Here is a 20,833-nt window from a genome sequence, read left to right on the forward strand (position 1 = left end):
AGCAAAGGAAATCTGTACACTGTGCCCAGTAGAGCCCTGAAAATTGGCAAGATCCCAGTGTTCCCAACCTCAGCATACATGGGAGAACACAGAAGACATAGCAGTGGAGTGGGAAATCTAAAACAAGAGCCTTAGCTGGTCTCACAGAGGGCCTGGGTGCACATTCAGTGTCAAACAAAAGAATTATGTCATTGCACCAAAGCAGCAAACAGCATGAAAGAGGGGACTCAGCACTGACAGTACCTCTGTGACTGAGAAAGCTCTCATGGTTGGAACAAGGAAGACACAGCAACTGCCTGGGTGCAATGACCCAAGACCAACAGGAACGAGAGTGTCTCAGCTGATGCCAGAGTGGTTCACACAGCATACAGCCCTTCTCAGCGCCTGAATATCACAAAGCCTCTCTGCCTTCTCCCAACCCCCTCTCTCTTCCCACAAACACAGCCTGGGTTGGGGAGAAAATGGGTGCTAAATTGATGGAAGATATTAACACCTACTACCTAGCAGAGTAGGAACTCTGAACAGAAACTAAACTCAGTTACAAAAAAATATAGTTATTTTTAACCATCTGATTCTTTGTTTGAGATTCAGATCTGCATATGTGTGTTATGTATACATAAAATTTTTTCAGTCATAGAACATCAGTGTATGTCTTAGTCCTTTTGGATAGTATAACAAAATACCATAGCTTATGTGGCTTGTGAAGAACAGAAATTTATTTCTCACATTCTGTAGGCTGGGAAGTCCCAGATCAAGGCACCAACAGACTCAATATCTGGTGATGTACTCGCTTCCTCGTTCATAGATGACAGTCTTCTCACTGTGTCTTCACATTCAAGAAGGGGCAAGGGAGCTCTCTGTGGTCTCTTTTAAAAGGACACTAATCCCATTCCTCAGTGCTCTACCCTCATGATCTAATCGCCTTCCAAAGGACCCACCTCCAAAATACTATCACATGGGGGATTAGATTTCAACATATGAATTTGGGGGGGAGGGGGACACAAACATTCAGCCCATAGCAATGTGGTTATAAATACTATGACAAAAAATAATCTATCAGTAAAAAGGAGTTTGTGATTGGAAGGAATATCATTCTAAATATTCCTAGACACAAAATCAAAACCAACTAACTGACAAATAAAATAAACCAAAGTTCTCTGTGGGAAACACTATCCTTAAGGACCTCTAGTAAGTCATTTTTGCAAGCTTTCCTGAAAAATTCATGTAAGAATTTATTATAAATAATAGAAACCAACAGCACTGGGAAGCAATTTGTAAATTCCATTCTATGATGAAATTGTACAGCTGTGAACCTGAGGAATGAACTAAATAAGATGACCTTAGAGGTGACTTCAAAACAGCAACCCTCATTATATTTTTGAATGCTGATTTTCCTACTCCCTATCTAATTTCAGGACATTAAATTGCCAGTTGCAAGAAGAGATCTGATCAAACTACTCAGAAATTTAAGACACAACTATAGAAGATATGTATCAAAATATGTACATCGAGATAGATATACATCAGGTGGAGCTTCAAGATGGCAGAAGAGTAGGACGTGGAGATCACCTTTCCCCGCACAAATACATCAGAAATACATCTACACGTGGAACAACTCCTACAGAACACCTACTGAATGCTGGCAGAAGACCTCAGACCTCCCAAAAGGCAAGAAACTCCCCACGTATCTGGGTAGGGCAAAAGAAAAAAGAAAAAACAGAGACAAAAGAATAGGGACAGGACCTGCACCGTGGGAGAGAGCTGTGAAGGAGGAAAGGTTTCCACATGCTAGGAAGCCCCTTCGGGGGCAGAGACTGTGGCTGGTGGAAGGGGAAAGCTTCGAAGCCGCGGAGGACAGTGCAGCCACAGGGGTGCGGAGGGCAAAGCAGAGAGATTCCCGCACAGAGGATCGGTGCCGACCGGCACTCACCAGCACTCACTAGGCCGAGAGGCTTGTCTGCTCACCCGTCGGGGCGGGCGGGGGCTGGGAGCTGAGGCTCGGGCTTCAGAGGTCAGATACCAGGGAGAGGACTGGGGTTGGCTCTGTGGACACAGCCTGAAGGGGGCTAGTGCTCCCTAGCTAGCCAGGAAGGAATCCAGGAAAAAGTCTGGAGCTGCCAAAGAGGCAAGAGACTTTTTCTTGCCTTTTGTTTCCTGGTGCACAAGGAGAGGGTATTCAGGGCGCCACTTAAAGGAGCTCCAGAGACGGGCGCGAGCCGCGGCTATCAGCGTGGGCCCCAGACGGGCATGAGACGCTAAGGCTGCTGTTGCTGCAGCCACCAAGAATCATGTGTGAAAGCACAGGTCACTATCCACACCTCCCTTCCCAGGAGCCTGTGCAACCCGCCACTGCCAGGGTCCCGTGACCCAGGGATAACTTCCCTGGGAGAACGCATGGCACGTCTCGAGCTGGTGCAACGTCATGCTGGCCTCTGCCGCCGCAGGCTTGCCCCGCACCCGTACCCGGCCCTCCCCCCGGCCTGAGTGAGCCAGAGCCCCAGATTCAGCTTCTCCTTTAACCCCGTCCTGTCTGAGCAAAGAACAGATACCCTCAGGTGACCTACACGCAGAGGTGGGGCCAAATCCAAAGCTGAATCCCGGGAGCTGTGCAAATAAAGAAAAGAAAGGGAAATCTCTCCCAGCAGCCTCAGGAGCAGCGGATTAAATCTCCACAATCAGATTGATGTACCCTGCAACTGTGGAATACCTGAATAGACAAAGAATCATACCAAATTGAGGAGGTGGACGATATATATATATTTTTCCCTTTTTCTCTTTTTCTGAGTGTGTATGTGTATGCTTCTGTGTGTGATTTTGACTGTATAGCTTTGCTTTTACCTTTTGTCCTAGGGTTCTGTCTGTCCAGTTTTGTTTGTTGTTTATTTTTAGTATAGTTTTTGGCACCTGTTATCATTGGTGGATTTGTTTTTTGTTTGGGTTGCTCTCTTCTTTTTTTCTTTTTTTTTTTTTAATTACTTTAAAAACATTTTTAAAATTATTTTTTATTTAAATAACTTTACTTTATCTTCTTCCTTTCTTTTTTTTTTCTCCCTTTTTATTCTGAGCCGTGTGGATGAAAGGCCCTTGTTGCTCCAGCCAGGTGTCAGGGCTGTGCCTCTGAGGTGGGAGAGCCAAGTTCAGGACACTGGTCCACAACAGACCTCCCAGCCCCATGTAATATCAAACGGCGAAAATCTCCCAGAGATCTCCATCTCAACACCAAGACCCAGCTCCACTCAACGACCAGCAAGCTATAGTGCTGGACACCCTATGCCAAACAACTAGCAAGACAGGAACAAAACCCCATCCATTAGCCGAGAGGCTGCCTAAAATCATAATAAATCCACAGACACCCCAAAACACACCACCAGAAGTGGACCTGCCCACCAGAAAGACAAGATCTAGCCTCATCCACCAGAACACAGGCAGTAGTCCCCTCCACCAGGAAGACTACACAACCCACTGAACGAACGTTAGCCACTGGGGACAGACACCAAAAACAACGGAAACTACAAACCTGCAGCCTGTGAAAAGGAGACCCCAAACACAGTAAGTTCAGCAAAATGAAAAGACAGAGAAACACACAGCAGATGAAGGAGCAAGGCAATAACCCACCAGAAGTAACAAATGAAGAGGAAATAGGCAGTCTACCTGAAAAAGAATTCAGAATAATGATACTAAAGATGATCCAAAATCTTGTTAATATAATGGAGAAAATACAAGAACCGTTTAACAAGGACCTAGAAGAACTAAAGAGCAAACAAACAGTGATGAACAACACAATAAATTGAAATTAAAAATTCTCTAGAAGGGATCAAGAGCAGAATAACTGAGGCAGAAGAAAGGATAAGTGACCTGGAAGATAAAATAGTGGAAATAACTACCACAGAGCAGAATAAAGAAAAAAGAATGAAAAGAATTGAGGACAGTCTCAGAGACCCTGGGACAACATTAAACGCACCAATATTCAAATTATAGGGGTCCCAGAAGAAGAAGAGAAAAAGAAAGGGACTGAGAAAATATTTGAAGAGATTATAGTTGAAAACTTCCCTAATATGGGAAAGGAAATAGTTAATCAAGTCCAGGAAGCACAGAGAGTCCCATACAGGATAAATCCAAGGAGAAACACGCCAAGACACATATTAATCAAACTATCAAAAATTAACTACAGGGGTGGGATAGGGAAGGTGGGAGGGAGGGAGACGCAAGAGGGAAGAGATATGGGAACATATGTATATGTATAACTGATTCACTTTGTTATAAAGCAGAAACTAACACACCATTGTAAAGCAATTATACCCCAATAAAGATGTTAAAAAAAATTTACAAACAAAAAATATTAAAAGCAGTAAGGGAAAAACAACAAACAACACACAAGGGAATCCCTATAAGGTTAACAGCTGATCTTTCAGCAGGAACTCTGCAAACCAGAGGGAGTGGGAGGACATATTTAAAGTGATGAAGGAGAAAAACCTACAACCAAGTTTACTCTACCCAGCAAGGATCTCATTCAGATTTGATGGAAAAATTAAAACCTTTACAGACAAGCAAAAGCTGAGAGAGTTCAGCACCACCAAACCAGCTTTACAAACAATCCTAAAGGAACTTCTCTAGGCAGGAAACACAAGAGAAGGTAAAGACCTACAATAACAAACCCAAAACAATTAAGAAAATGGTAATAGGAACATACAAATCGATAATTACCTTAAATGTAAATGAATTAAATGCTCCAACCAAAAGACACAGACTGGCTGAATGGATACAAAACCAAGACCCGTATATATGCTGTCTACAAGAGACCCACCTCAGACCTAGGGACAGATACAGACTGAAAGTGAGGGGATGGAAAAAGATATTCCATGCAAATGGAAATCAAAACAAAGCTGGAGTAGCAATTCTCATATCAGACAAAATAGACTTTAAAATGAAAACTACTACAAGACACGAAGAAGGACACTAAATAATGATCAAGGGACCAATCCAAGAACAAGATATAACAATTGTAAATATTTATACACCCAACATAGGAGCACCACAATACATAAGGCAAATACTAACAGCCAAAAAAGGGGAAATCGACAGTAACACAATCATAGTAGGAGACTTTTAACACTCCACTTTCACCAAAGGACCAATCATCCAAAATGAAAATAAATAAGGAAACACAAGCTTTAAATGATACATTAAACAAGATGGAATTAATTAATCTTTATAGGACATTCCATCCGAAAAGAACAGAATACACATTCTTCCCAAGTGCTTATGGAACATTTTCTAGGATAGATTATATCTTGGGTCACATAGCAAGCCTTGGTAAATTTAAGAAAATTGAAATTGTATCAAGTATCTTTTCCGACCACAACGCTATGAGACTAGATATCAATTACAGGAAAAGATCTGTAAAAAATACAAACACATGGAGGCTAAACAATACACTACTTAATAACGAAATGATCACTGAAGAAATCAAAGAGGAAATCAAAAATTACCTAGAAACAAATTAAAATGGAGACACGACAACCCAAAATCTATGTGATGAAGCAAAAGCAGTTCTAAGAGGGAAGTATACAGCAATACAATCCTACCTGAAGAAACAGGTAACATCTCAAATAAACAACCTTACCTTGCACTTAAAGCAATTAGAGAAAGAAGAACAAAAAAACCCCAAAGTTAGCAGAAGGAAAGAAACCATAAAGATCAGATCAGAAATAAATGAAAAAGAAATGAAGGAAACGATAGCAAAGATCAATAAAACTAAAAGCTGGTTCTTTGAGAAAATAAACAAAATTGATAAACCATTAGCCAGACACATCGAGAAAAAAAGGGAGAAGACTCAAATCAATAGAATTAGAAATGAAAAAGGAGAAGTAACAACTGACACTGCAGAAATACAAAGGATCATCAGAGATTACTACAAGCAACTATATGCCAATAAAATGGACAACCAGGAAGAAATGGACAAATTCTTAGAAATGTACAACTTTCTGAGACTGAAGCAGGAAGAAATAGAAAATATGAACAGACCAATCACAAGCACTGAAATTGAAACTGTGATTAAAGATCTTCCAACAAACAAAAGCCCAGGACCAGATGGCTTCACAGGCGAATTCTATCAAACATTTAGAGAAGAGATAACACCTATCCTTCTCAAACTATTCCAAAATACAGCAGATGGAGGAACACTCCCAAACTCATTCTATGAGGCCACCATCACCCTGATACCAAAAGCAGACAAAGATGTCACAAAGAAAGAAAACTACAGGCCAATATCACTGATGAACATAGATGCAAAAATCCTCAACAAAATACTAGCAAACATAATCCAACACCACAGTGAAATGATCATATACCATGATCAAGTGGGGTTTATCCCAGGAATGCAAGGATTCTTCAATATACTCACATCAGTCAATGTGATAAACCATATTCACAAATTGAAGGAGAAAAACCATATGATCATCTCAATAGATGCAGAAAAAGCTTTTGACAAAATTCAACACCAATTTATGATAAAAACCCTACAGAAAGTAGGCATAGAGGGAACTTTACTCAACATAATAAAGGCCATATATGAAAAACCCACAACCAAGATCATCCTCAATGGTGAAAATCTGAAACCCTTTAAGATCAGGAACAAGACAAGATTGCCCACTCTCACCACTTTTATTCAACATAGTTTTGGAAGTTTTAGCCACACCAATCAGAGAATTAAAAGAAATAAAAGGTATCCAAATCGGAAAAGAAGAAGTAAAGATGTCACTGTTTGCAGATGACATGATACTATACATAGAGAATCCAAAAGATGCTACCAGAAAACTACTAGAGCTAATCAATGAATTTGGTAAAGTAGCAGGATACAAAATTAATGCACAGAAATTGCTTGCATTCCTATACACTAATGATAAAAAAACCTGTAAGTGAACTCCAGAAAACACTCCCATTTACCACTGCAACAAAAAGAATAAAATATCTAGGAATAAACCTACCTAAGGAGACAAAAGACCTGTATGCAGAAAATTATAAGACACTGATGAAAGAAATTAAAGATAATACAAATAGATGGAGAGGTATACCATGTTCTTGGATTGGAAGAATCAACATTGTGAAAATGACTCTACTACCCAAAGCAATCTACAGATTCAATGCAATCCCTATCAAACTACCACTGGTATTTTTCACAGAACTAGAACAAAAAATTTCACAATTTGTATGGAAACACAAAAGACTCTGAATAGCCAAAGCAATCTTGAGGACGAAAAATGGAGCTGGAGGAATCAGGCTCCCTGACTTCAGACTATACTACAAAGCTACAATAATCAAGACAGTATGGTACTGGCACAAAAACAGAAAGATAGATCAATGGAACAGGATAGAAAGCCCAGAGATAAACCCACACATGTATGGTCACCTTATCTTTGATAAAGGAGGTAGGAATGTACAGTGGAGAAAGGACAGCCTCTTCAATAAGTGGTGCTGGGAAGACTGGACAGCTGCATGTAAAAGTATGAGATTAGATCACTCCCTAACACCATACACAAAAATAAGCTCAAAATGGATTAAAGACCTAAATGTAAGGCCAGACACTATCAAACTCTTAGAGGAAAACATAGGCAGAACACTCTATGACATAAATCAAGTTCCTTTTTGACCCACCTCCTAGAGAAATGGAAATAAAAACAAAAATAAACAAATGGGACCTAATGAAACTTAAAAGCTTTTGCACAGCAAAGGAAACCATAAACAAGACCAAAAGACAACCCTGAGAATGGGAGAAAATATTTGCAAATGAAGCAACTGACATAGGATTAACCTCCAAAATTTACAAGCAGCTCATTCAGCTGAATATCAAAAAAAACAAACAACCTAATCAAAAAATGGGCAGAACACCTAAATAGACATTTCTCCAAAGATATACAGATTGCCAACAAACACATGAAAGAATGCTCAACATCATTAATCATTAGAGAAATGCAAATCAAAACCACAATGAGGTATCATCTCACACCAATCAGAATGGCCATCATCAAAAAATCTACAAACAATAAACGCTGGAGAGGGTGTGGAGAAAAGGGAACCCTCTTGCACTGCTGGTGGGAATGTAAATTGATACAGCCACTATGGAAAACAGTATGCAGGTTCCTTAAAAAACTAAAAATAGAACTACCATATGACCCAGCAATCCCACTACTGGGCATATACCCTGAGAAAACCATAATTCAAAAAGAGTCATGTACCACAATGTTCATTGCAGCTCTATTTACAATAGCCAGGACATGGAAGAAACCTAAGTGTCCATCAACAGATGAACTGATAAAAAAGATGTGGCACATATATACAATGGAATATTACTCAGCCAGAAAAACAAACGAAATTCAGTTATTTGTAGTGAGGTCGATGGACCTTGAGTCTGTCATACAGAGTGAAGTACGTCAGAAAGAGAAAAACAAATACCATATGCTAATACATATATATGGAATCTTAAAACAAAAAACAAAAAAAACGTTCATGAAGAACCTAGGGGCAAGATGGGAATAAAGACACAGACCTACTAGAGAATGGACTTGAGGATATGGGGAGGGGGAAGGGTAAGCTGGGACAAAGTGAGAGAGTGGCATGGACATATATACAGTACCAAACATAAAATAGATAGCTAGTGGGAAGCATCCACATAGCACAGGGAGGTCAGCTCAGTGCTTTGTGACCACCTAGAGGGGTGGGATAGGGAGGGTGGGAGGGAGGGAGGCACAAGAGGGAAGAGGTATGAGGACATATGTATATGTATAACTGATTCACTTTGTTATAAAGCAGAAACTAACACACCATTGTAAAGCAATAATACTCCAATAAAGATGTTTTAAAAAAAAAAGCTTGCAAACAAGAAAAAGAAAAATAAAATAGATATATATCAAGATATAGAATGTTAAAAAATATAAATATATAATGCATAGCTGTAAGTATATATTTATATGTTTATTTTTAACCTTTTTATACTTGTGTCTCATTTTTATAATATTTTGATATATGTGTATGTGTATATATGAATCAGTGGGAAACATACTGATTTATACAAAATCATTGACAAAAGCAGCTTATGTAGAAAGCCAGCAGAAAATATATGAACACATCTAATTATAAAGGATGGGAGCTACAAATGAAAAACTTTGCATAAAGACACTGAAGCTACAAAAATAACTGTTCAATATATTTCACTGCAATTACACTTCACAACATATTAATTCTCTGTCCCTAAGGGATTCCATTTTGCATAGAACCTAAATAAACCGCCTGAAAAAATTTTGCTGAGATTGAGATTGGATTTAATTACCAGACCTAATTCTTCAGTAATGGAAATCAGCCAAAGAACTGGGGGAAAATGCTGACTGAATGGAGACCTGAGTGACCTAGCTAACTGGAAGGGAACAACATTTTTGATTAATTGAAAGGACAAGCACTTCATCTTAAAATGTCCAAAGGTTAGATGTGTAGAACTAAATAAATCAATAACACTGTTTGATAGCACTTTCCCAGTAACCCTGTGGAGTACCTTTTCATACTATAACACATAAAATAGTAAGAGGCATATATTCTTGCAGGCACTTTTCTACACCTAAAGTAAAAGTTAGTGTTTTATACAGCCTCCAGAATAGGCATCTCTACTACTCATAAAAACAATTTCTTACCTTTTCTGGGTTACTTTTACTGTAAAGGTCACCAGCTGTAACTGGTTGCAGTACTTTTGTGTGGCACAGTTGGAGCTGGCAAGAGACTGTTAAGCGAAAAATCATTTTTGGAGCTTCAAAGGGGAGCTGTGTTTGTCCTTACAAAATGAATTGCCTCCACAGCAAAGAACTGCAGTGATTCTACATGTTATTTCAAACATGAAATGTCATAATTCTTCCCTTTGTAAAGCCATCCTGCAATCAGCAACAATTAGCATGCTGGTTAAAAAAGAGACCACTTAACTGATATTATTAATTCAATGCCACATTAAAATTAAGCTTATTATGACTACTCAAACAAATCTTGAAATTAAGAGACAGCCATTAACTGCTATATTTCACTTATGGGGCAACATGTTATTTTTTCTAAATTTTTACTTATTTATTTTCTATACAGCAGGTTCTTATTAGTTATCTATTTTATACATATTAGTGTATATATGTCAATCCCAATCTCCCAATTCATCCCACCATCACCCCCTCCAGCCTCCCCACTTCCCCCCTGACCTGGTGTCCATACGTTTGTTCTCCACATCTGTGTCTCTATTTCTGCCTTGCATACTGGTTCATCTGTACCATTTTTCTAGATTCCACATATATGCATTAATATATGATATTTGTTTTCCTCTTTCTGACTTACTTCACTCTGTATGACAGTCACTAGGTCCATCCACATCTCTACAAATGACCCAATTTCGTTCCTTTGTATGGCTGAGCAATATTCCCTCGTATATATGTATCACATCTTCTTTATCCATTCATCTATTGATGGGCATTTAGGTTGCTTCCATGACCTGGTTATTGCAAATAGTGCTGCAGTGAACACTGGGGGTGCATGTGTCTTTTTTGAATTATGGTTTTCTCTGGGTATATGCCCAGTACTGGGATTGCTGTGTCATATGGTAATTCTACTTTTAGTTTTTTAAGGAACCTCCATACTGTTTTCCCTAGAGGCTGTATCAATTTACATTCCCACCAACAGTGTAAAAGGGTTCCCTTTTCTCCACACCCTCTCCAGCATTTATTGCTTGTAGATTTTTTGATGATGCCCATTCGAACCTGTGTGACATGATACCTCGTTGTACTTTCATTTGCATTTTTCTAATAATTAGTGATGTTGAGGCAGCTTTTCATGTGCCTCATGGCCATCTGTATGTCTTCTTTGGAGAAATGTCTATTTAGGTCTTCTGCCCATTTTTGGACTGGGTTGTTTGTTTTTTTGATACTGAGCTACATGAGCTGTTTATATATTTTGGAGATTAATCCTTTGTGAGTTGATTCATTTGCAAATATTTTTCTCCCATTCTGAGGGTTGTCTTTTCAGCTTCTTTATGGTTTCCTTTGATGTGCAAAAGCTTTGAAGTTTCATTAGGTCCCATTTGTTTATTTTTGTTTTTATTTCCATTTCTCTAGGAGGTGGGTCAAAAAAGATCTTGCTATGATTTATGTCAAAGAGTATTCTTCTTACGTTTTCCTCTAAGAGTTTTATAGTGTCTGATCTTACATTTAGGTCTTTAATCAAACTGGAGTTTATTTTTGTGTATGGTGTTAGGGAGTGCTCTAATTTCATTCTTTTACATGCAGCTGTCCAGTTTTCCCAGCACCACTTATTGAAGAGACTGTCTTTTCTCCTTTGTATATCCTTGCCTCCTTTGTCATAGATTAGTTGACGATAGGTGTGTGGGTTTATCTCTGGGCTTTCTATCCTGCTCCATTGATCTATATTTCTGTTTTTGTGCCAGTACCATATTGTCTTGATTACTGTAGCTTTGTAGTATAGTCTGAAGTGAGGGAGTCTGATTTCTCCAGCTGTGTTTTTTCCCCTCAAGATTGCTTTGGCTACTCGGGATCTTTGGTGTCTCCATACAAATTTTAAGATTTTTTGTTCTAGTTCTATAAAAAATGCCATTGGTAATTTGATAGGGATTGCACTGAATCTGTAGATTGCTTTGGGTAGTATAGTCATTTTCACAATGTTGATTCATCCAATCCCAGAACATGGTATATCTCTCCATCTGTTTGTGTCATCTTTGATTTCTTTCATCAGTGTCTTATAGTTTTCTGAGTACAGGTCTTTTACCTCCTTAGGTAGGTTTATTCCTAGATATTTTATTCTTTTTGTTGCAGTGGTGAATGGGATTATTTCCTTAATTTCTCTTTCTGATCTCTCATTGTTAGTGTATAGGAATGCAAGAAATTTCTGTGCATTAATTCTGTATCCTGCAACTTTACTGAATTCACTGATTAGATCTAGCAGTTTTCTGGTGGCATCTTTAGGATTCTCTATGTATAGTTTCATGTCATCTGCAAACAATGACAGTTTTACTTCTTCTTTTCCAATTAGTATTCCTTGTATTTCCTTTTCTTCTCTGATTGCTGTGGTTAGGACTTCCAAAACTATGTTGAATAACAGTGGCGAGGGTGGACATCCTTGTCTTGCTCCTGATCTTATAGGAAATGCTTTCAGTTTTTCACCGTTGAGAATGATGTTTGCTGTGGGTTTTCATATATGGCCTTTATTATGTTGAGGTAGGTTCCCTCTGTGCCCACTTTCTGGAGAGTTTTTATCATAAATAGGTGTTGAATTTTGTCAAAAGCTTTCCCTGCAACTACTGAGATGATCACATGTTTTTTTTATTCTTCAATTTATTAATATGGTGTATCACATTGATTGATTTGCATGTATTGAAGAATCTTTGCATCCCTGGGATACGTCCCACTTGATCATAGTGTATGATCCTTTTAATGTGTTGTTGGATTCTGTTTGCTAGTATTTTGTTGAGGATTTTTGCATCTGTATTCATCAGTGATATTGATCTGTAATTTTCTTTTTTTTTTGTAGTACCTCTGTCTGGTTTTGGTATCAGGGTGATGGTGGCTTTGTAGAATGAACTTGTGAGTGTTCCTTCCTCTGCAACTTTTTGGAGGAAGTTGAGGAGTTTTTCTTGTTTCTTGAGGTAGGATTGTATTACTATAAACTTCCCTCTTAGAACTGCTTTTGCTGTATCCCATAGGTTTCAGATCATCGTGTTTTCATTGTCATTTGTCTCTAGGTATCTTTTTCTTTCCTCTTTTATTTCTTCTGTGATCTCTTGGTTATTTAGTAAAGTATTGTTTAGCCTCCATGTGTTTGTGTTTTTTACGTTTTTTCCCTGTAATTAATTTCTAATCTCATTGTGTTGTGGTCAGAAAAGATGCTTGATATGATTTCAATTTTCTTAAATTTACTGAGGCTTGATTTGTGACCCAAGATGTGATCTATACTGGAGAATGTTCTGTGTGCACTTGAGAAGAAAGTGTAATCTGCTGTTTTCGGATGGAATGTCCTATAAATATCAATTAAATCTATCTGGTCTATTGTTTCATTTAAAACTTGTGTTTCCTTATTAATTTTCTGTCTGGATGATCTGTCCATTGGTGTAAGTGAGGTGTTAAAGTCCCCCACTATTATTGTGTTACTCTTGATTTCCTCTTTTAAAACTGTTAGCATTTGCCTTAGTATATAGGTGCTCCTATGGTGGGTGCATATATATTTATAACTGTTATATCATTTTCTTGGATTGACTCCTTGACCCCTGATCATTATGTAGTGTCCTTCCTTGTCTCTTCTAACATTCTTTATTTTAAAGTCTATTTTATCTGATATGAGTATTGCTACTACAGTTTTCTTTTGATTTCCATTTGCATGGAATATATTTTTCTATCCCCTCACTTTCAGTCTGTATGTGTCCCTAGGTCTGAAATGGGTCTTTTGTAGACAACATGTATACGGGCTGGCTGAACATATATTCAGCCAGCCTGTGTCTTTTGATTGCAGCATATAATCCATTCACATTTAAGGTAATTATCAATATGTATGCTCCTATTACCATTTTCTTAATCGTTTTGAGTTTCTTTTTGTAGGTCCTTTTCTTCTCCTGTGTTTCCCACTTAATGATGTTCCTTTAACATTTGTTGTAGAGCTGGTTTTGTGCAGCTTAATTCTTTTAGCTTTTGCTTGTTTGTAATTCTTTTGATTTCTCTGGCAAATCTGAATGAGATCCTTGCCAGGTAGAGTAATCTTGGTTGTAGGTTCTTCCCTTTAATCACTTTAAGTATATGGTGCCACTCCCTTCTGGCTTGTAGAGTTTCTGCTGAGAAATCAGCTGTTAACCTTATGGGAGTTCCCTTATATATTATCTTTTTTCTCTTGTTGCTTTTAATAATTTTTCTTTGTCTTTAATTTTTGTCAGTTTGATTACTATGTATCTCAGAGTGTTTCTCCTTGGGTTTATCCTTCCTGGGACTCTCTGTGCTTCCTGGACTTCGGTGGCTATTCCCTTTCCCATGTTAGGGAAGTTTTCGACTATAATCTCTTCAAATATTTTCTCAGGTCCTTTCTCTCTCTTTTCCTTCTGGGACCCCTATAATGAGAATGTTGTCCCAGAGGTCTCTTAGGCTGTCCTCATTTCTTTTCATTCTTTTTTCTTTATTCTGTTCTGCAGCAGTGATTTCCACCATTCTGTCTTCCAGGTCACTTATCTGTTCTTCTGCCTCAGTTATTCTCTTATTGATTCCTTCTAGTGTATTTTGCATTTCAGTTATTGTATTGTTCATTTCTGTTTGTTTGTTCTTTAATTCTTCTAGGTCTTTGTTAAACACTTCTTGCATCTTCTCATCTTTGCCTCCATTCTCTTTCTGAGGTCCTGGATCATCTTCACTATCATTATTCTGAATTCTGTTTCTGGAAGGTTGCCTATCTCTGCTTCATTTAGTTGTTTTTCTGGGGTTTTATCTTGTTCCTTCACCTGGTACACAGTCCTCTGCCTTTTCATTTTGTCTTTCTTTCTGTGAATGTGGTTTTCATTCCACAGGCTGCAAAACTGCAGTTCTTCTTGCTTCTGAAGTCTGCCCTCTGGTAGATGAGGCTATCTAAGGGGCTTCCTGATGGGAGGGACTGGTGGTGGGTAGAGCTGGCTGTTGCTCTGGTGGGCAGAGCTCAGTAAAACTAATCTGCTTGTCTCCTGATGGGTGGGGCTGAGTTCCCTCCTTGTTGGTTGTTTGGCCTGAGGCGAACCAGCACTGGAGCCTACAGGCTCTTTGGTGGGGCTAATGGCAGACTCTGGGAGGGCTCATGCCAAGAAGTACTGCCCAGAACTTCTGCTGTCAGTGTCCCTGTCCCCGTGGTGAGCCACAGCCACCCCTCGCCTCTGCAGGAGACCCTCCAACACTAGCAGGTAGGTCTGGTTCAGTCTGCTGTGGGGTCACTGCTCCTTCCCCCTGAGTCCTGATGTGCACACTACTTTGTGTGTGCCCTCCAAGATTGGAGTCTCTGTTTCCCCCAGTCCTGTCGAAGTCGTGCAATCAAATTGTGCTAGCTTTCAAAGTCCGATTCTCTCGGAATTCCTCCTCCCGTTGCTGGACCCCCAGGTTGGGAAGCCTGACGTGGGGCTCAGAACCTTCACTCCAGTGGGTGGACTTCTGTTGTATAATTGTTCTCCAGTTTGTGAGTCACCCACCCAGCTGTTATGGGATTTGATTTTATTGTGATTGCGCCCCTCCTACCGTCTCATTGCAGCTCCTCCTTTTTCTTTGGATGTGGGGTTTCTTTTTTGGTGAGTTCCAGTGTCTCCCTTTCGATGACTGTTCAGCAGTTAGTTGTGATTCCAGTGCTCTTGCAAGAGGGAATGAGCACACGTCCTTCTACTCTGCCATCTTGAACCAATCTCGCCAACATGTTTTTAAATATTATATGATTTGTTTGAATATGTTTCTTAAATAATGAGAGGGAAAAGAAGAGTTTTGGCTGCTTTAAGAAGTCACTGCAGGGCTTGCTTATTTTATGAAAATGAAATATCACTAAGCAGGAGGAGGTTTGTTTTTAATTTTTATTTTTAAAATTTATTTATTTCTGGCTGCACTGGGTCTTCATTGCTGCCTGCAGGGTTTCCCTAGTTATGGCATGCGGGAGCTACTCCTCGTTGTGGTGCACGGGCTTCTCATTGTGGTGGCTTCTCTTCTTGCGGAGCACGGGCTCTAGGCACACGGGCTCAGTAGTTGTGGCTCATGGGCTCTAGTGTGCAGGCTCAGTAGTTGTGGCATACAGGCTTAGTTGCTCTGTGGCACATGGGATCTTCCCAGACCAGGGCTCGAACCTGTGTCCCCTGCATTGGCAGGCAGATTCTTAACCACTGCACCACCAGGGATCTCCCAGGAGGAGGTTATTTAAAGGCCCATAAAATTGTTGTTGCCAAAGTAACCTCCCCCTGACTTTAGGAAAATCTTGACGGGGAATCATGCCACAGACAGAAACATAACACATCTCATTTTTCTTTCTTCTCTCCTTGCTTTAGCCTAGAGGGAAAGAACAAGGAGTTTCTCTATCCTCAGAGCTGCCTGGACCACATATGGAGTCAAGTGTCACTTTAAGAAGCTGAGTGATAAGGATATGCACATCTAGAGACAAGCAACCAGCAGAACAAGGACTCTGAAGACCAAGTCACAGGATGAAAATGTGCAGCACCTGGAAATGTCTAGTTTGGAGAGGGGGACAGTTAAGGAGAAATACAATAGCTAATTCAAATATTTAGAGGTCTATAATGTAGAATACATCTTAAAATGTGTTTGTGTGGTAGCAGACAGCAAAATCTGTCTGCATCTGAGCAAGTGTCTGTTGGCAGCCCCCACCCCAACTGCAAGCAGTCATGCACTTCTATCCTCCTCCTCCACATTGTTGTTCCCCTGATTTTCTTTTGGGGAACCTGGCTACTTCAGCTTTCCCCCCTGGCTCTTTTCCCTCATCCAAAAAATATATGTACAGATAGAGTACAAAAATATATCTAAAGATAGATATAGTCTTATTTAGCCATCGTTATATAAGGGATGCTGTTTGCCTGGCCTGTCTATAGGAAATTTTATTATTTATGTCAAACTGTAAATACATACATGTATATGCATATATATATAATATATAATGTTGTGATTATAAACATAATTCTCATTCCTTAGAGGGAAATATTAGAAAATGTAAAAAATAGGAATTATGCATAGTCCTACTACCCAAAATTATGCTACAGTTATGCTTCTTTTCCTCATGACTATGCTCTCCGAGTATTTTTATAATGTTGTGATGTTTGTACACACTTTTATATACCCATCTCTTCACTCATTAATACATAAAGATTTTTGTGTTATTAAAAATACTTCTAAATATTCAATGATTTTATAGTTTTCCATTATAACTTTATTTTACTATTCTATTATTTTGGAGCATTAGAGTGATTATCAATTGTCCTTATTATATATTGGGTTAATTTGTTATTAACCCATCTAGTTTTTTTCCTCAAAATTCTTATTTTGCTCCATGACCCTCTCCTTTAGGCGTGTAGGCTTTGTCTCAGAAAGGATGAGAGGGCAGATGAAAATAGTTCATCCTCAGCTTCTGAGTTCTAAAGCAGACTTTTGAAACTTGCAGCAAAGGCAAAGCAAAAAGTTATTTTATTTAAAGTCACTTTTGAGTCTCAAAAGTCTGACTTCTAGGGCTTCCCTGGTGGCGCAGTGGTTGAGAGTCCACCTGCCGATGCAGGGGACACAGGTTCATACCCCGGTCCGGGAAGATCCCACATGCTGCGGAGCAGCTGGGCCCGTGAGCCATGGCCGCTGAGCCTGCGCGTCTGGAGCCTGTGCTCCGCAACGGGAGAGGCCACAACAGTGAGAGGCCCGCGTACCGCAAAAAAAAAAAAGTCTGACTTCTGAGTATCAAAATCATGATGTATTTGTGGCATTTCATTTATGTCATGAACAATAAAGTTGAAAGCATGGGAAATTAGCTAAAGTAGTTTAGAAGGGATTACAATTTATAAGGAAGAGAGAAGTGTAAGAAGATATGAGTGGAAAGCCATAGAGTTAGATGGTGTAGGTCTCTGAAAAGAGAGTCTGCCCTCTAACCATCATCAACCAGGGCCAAAACTCTTGGGAGGGGGTGAGGGGCAAAGAATCCCAGATAGATTTGGGGATCTGAGCATAGAGGAGACCAGTGCCCCACTTCCACTAGAGACTATGCAAGAGGTAAGCCTTAAAGGGGCCCCTGTATCACCATGGCAAGATGACAGTGGGTAGAGATGGTGGCATGAGGAGTCTACACCAAGGCACCTGAGAAAGCTCCACAGAGCACAATTTTGCCTGTGCCTCCCTGAGAGACAAGGGGGGGGGGTGTCACTAAAAGAGAGCTTGCACACTCATCACATCCCAGTGGCTGAAGGGAGCACAGTAACTGGAGACCAATGGGGACCCCAATGCCTCAGGAGACACCACACTGGGACAGTCGCAGACCCCAGGAAACAGGTAGAATGACACATTTGCCAGGTGCCAGCCTAGGCAGAGAACGTCCCAAGTGTAGTCTCTTCTCCATGACTTGAGGTAATGGAACTTCCCCACAATTGAGAAGTAGTCTCAGAGGAGGAAACCTGAACTGACTGGGGGGAAAAAATAAGACTCTGAATTGACTAAGAAAGCCATAATTTGACTGAGTCTACCATGAATTGGCTGAGATTAAATCTCCAAGGGGAATGAGGAGCTCAATGTCAATGTTGAGTTGGAGAAAAATGATTACATTTTTGCACACCCAAATTTGTCACCACTGCATAATTAATACCATACTAAATAGTTTCATAGCAATGATAACTTTCAATGATAATACCCTTTCAACTGGGTCCCGTCATTTAATTTTTGCCCATTTATCCCTTCAACAAATATACTGAGCACCTATATTTTCTAGGAATTGTACTAGACAGCTAGAGCAGAGAACAAAACATATGTAGCTGCTCACTGTCTTCACTGACTTCCAACTAGGAAGACTAACAATGAAGAAGTTATTACAACAAATTACTATGGCCACTATGACAAGGGAGGAGTCCTAACCTACCCTTCTAGGCAAAACAACAGTGACACAGAACCCCCACAGAATTAGCAGACGTAGAGAAGGGAAACGTATCCCAGAGAAAGAAAACACCATACCCAAAGTGCCAGGAGTCACATAGAGAAGGATGACATGGCTACCCACTGCTGAGCATGCATTCAGCACTTGAGGATACACATCGTGTGTGTTATAAATGGAGTTTCAAATTCAGGGGGTTACGATGCCATAGTTTAAAGAAAAAGGTAGGACTAAGAACTAGAATCAGAAAAATAAATTCTGTGAGCAATACTTTCTCAATATTTGATAGCTTACCATTTCTATTTCCACTTAAATAGGTAAAGAGATACCTCATTTTTCTATGACTGGAACAGAGACAGCTAATTGCTTACCCCAATATTCATTTTCCACTTTTTCTCTGATTTAAAAATAAAAAAAGGATTTTACTCAGTGCCATCATATGCCTAGCTTTTCTCCAACTTCAGAGGTGACCAACAGAAATAAATCCCAGACATTGAGAAGTAAAAATGTAGGAGGTACCTCTAGTAAATCTTCTTTAAAGTTTCCTTTTTCCTGCTGCCATCCTAGAATATGACCGTGATGTCTGCATCTCCAGCTGCCATCTTGAAATATAAGGACAAAGTTCATACTCTAGGGCTTGTAGAATGAAGAGTGGGAAGTATATCCTGATTACCAATAATTCTGTAGAGCCATAAGACTAGCCCACCAAATTGCTTTCACATGAGAGAAATAAACTGTCATGTTTAACCCACTGTTATTTTCTTTTCTGTTTATGCAGCCAAACCTAATCCTAATACAATGTTGTAAAGAGTTGACATAGGATAGCTGAGAAGTAAATGTTCTAAATCTACAGCAAGGCCCAAGACACAAATCAGATAACTGTAAAGCTAAAAAGAAATCTAGAAGTCATTTGGTCTGTTTCGTAAACTTGACCATATCACTCTCTGGGGTACAGCTGTTCAAAGGCTCCTCCTCATTGACAAGATAATGTCGAAGTTTAAGTTTCTTGAATGGTCATGATCCAGTCCTTTCTACCTCTCCATCCTGATTTCCTATCAAAGAAATTATGTTCAGGAATTATCAACTAGTTTTAGTATCCTGATACAACATGTACTTCATAAGCCCATGTGTTTATTATGTCCTGTTCTTACTGCTAAAAATATACTTCCCCTGCTTGGCCATTTTGCTCAAAAATGTACTTCTCCATGAAAGATACCTACCTCCAAACCACCAGACAGACTGATTGCTTCTTCCTTTGTGTGATCTTTACGATATACATATTTTTTCTAATATTATACTTAGGCGTGTAAATAAGTAGTCACCATCTAATGTGATATTGTTTATTTCTGTATTCCTAGTGCCCAGCCAATAATATATAGTAGTAGGTGCTGAATATCTGTTGAATTGACTTGCATTTCAGATTAGGAAATTAAGGACTCTGAAAGAGTAATCAACCTAGGTATTAACAGAGCACCAAAGTTTACATCAGGAGTCAAAAGAGAAAAGATGAAGCCAAAATATCATTTTTATATCTGATAGAGGTCAAGTTGGAAGACCTGGCTTATATTGATATCTTGGGACTCACTAATGAGTCCAGAATTGGGCAGACTTACCCAACTAGGCACAGAAGCACTGGACCAGGGCAGGACTCCCCATGTGGAATAATGGAGGAGAATTCATGGTCACTTCCAAGAGGAGAAAGACGGGAGCTGAGCTGAGCTGAGCATGCCCTGTTATTTCTCCAAAATGGACTCATAGGCTAAGAATCTCCTCAGAGGCAGGGTGATTGATGGGGCAGAGGGAAGCCCAGACCTACAACTAATTGAGCTCCTTTCACATGACCAAAGCATCAGAAGTGGGAAAGAGGACCATTCCCCAGATTTTGATTCTCTTAACTCATTGGGCTTAAGCATGAAGCTGTGGATGCAAATAATCAATTAAAAAATCTATAATAAGAATAGAAGAGAGCTTTATTCAAGCCAAACTGAGGACTATAGCCCAGGAAACAACTCTCAAGGGACTGCTCTGAAGAGGTAGGGGAAGAGCCAGTATATATATGAATTTTTTGGCTGGGAAATACATGTAGTCTAGCATATATCTTGGTAAAAAATTACTGCTAATCACAAAACACAGATATCTCAAGTTAATGATTTTAGTGTTTTTCTATGTATAGGAAGATGCAAGAATCTGGAGTCACTGA

This window comes from Delphinapterus leucas, chromosome 18 (assembly GCF_059928025.1).
Source record: "Delphinapterus leucas isolate spDelLeu-1000000601 "Yukka" chromosome 18, BTC_Dleu_Yukka2, whole genome shotgun sequence".
NCBI lineage: Eukaryota > Metazoa > Chordata > Mammalia > Artiodactyla > Monodontidae > Delphinapterus > Delphinapterus leucas.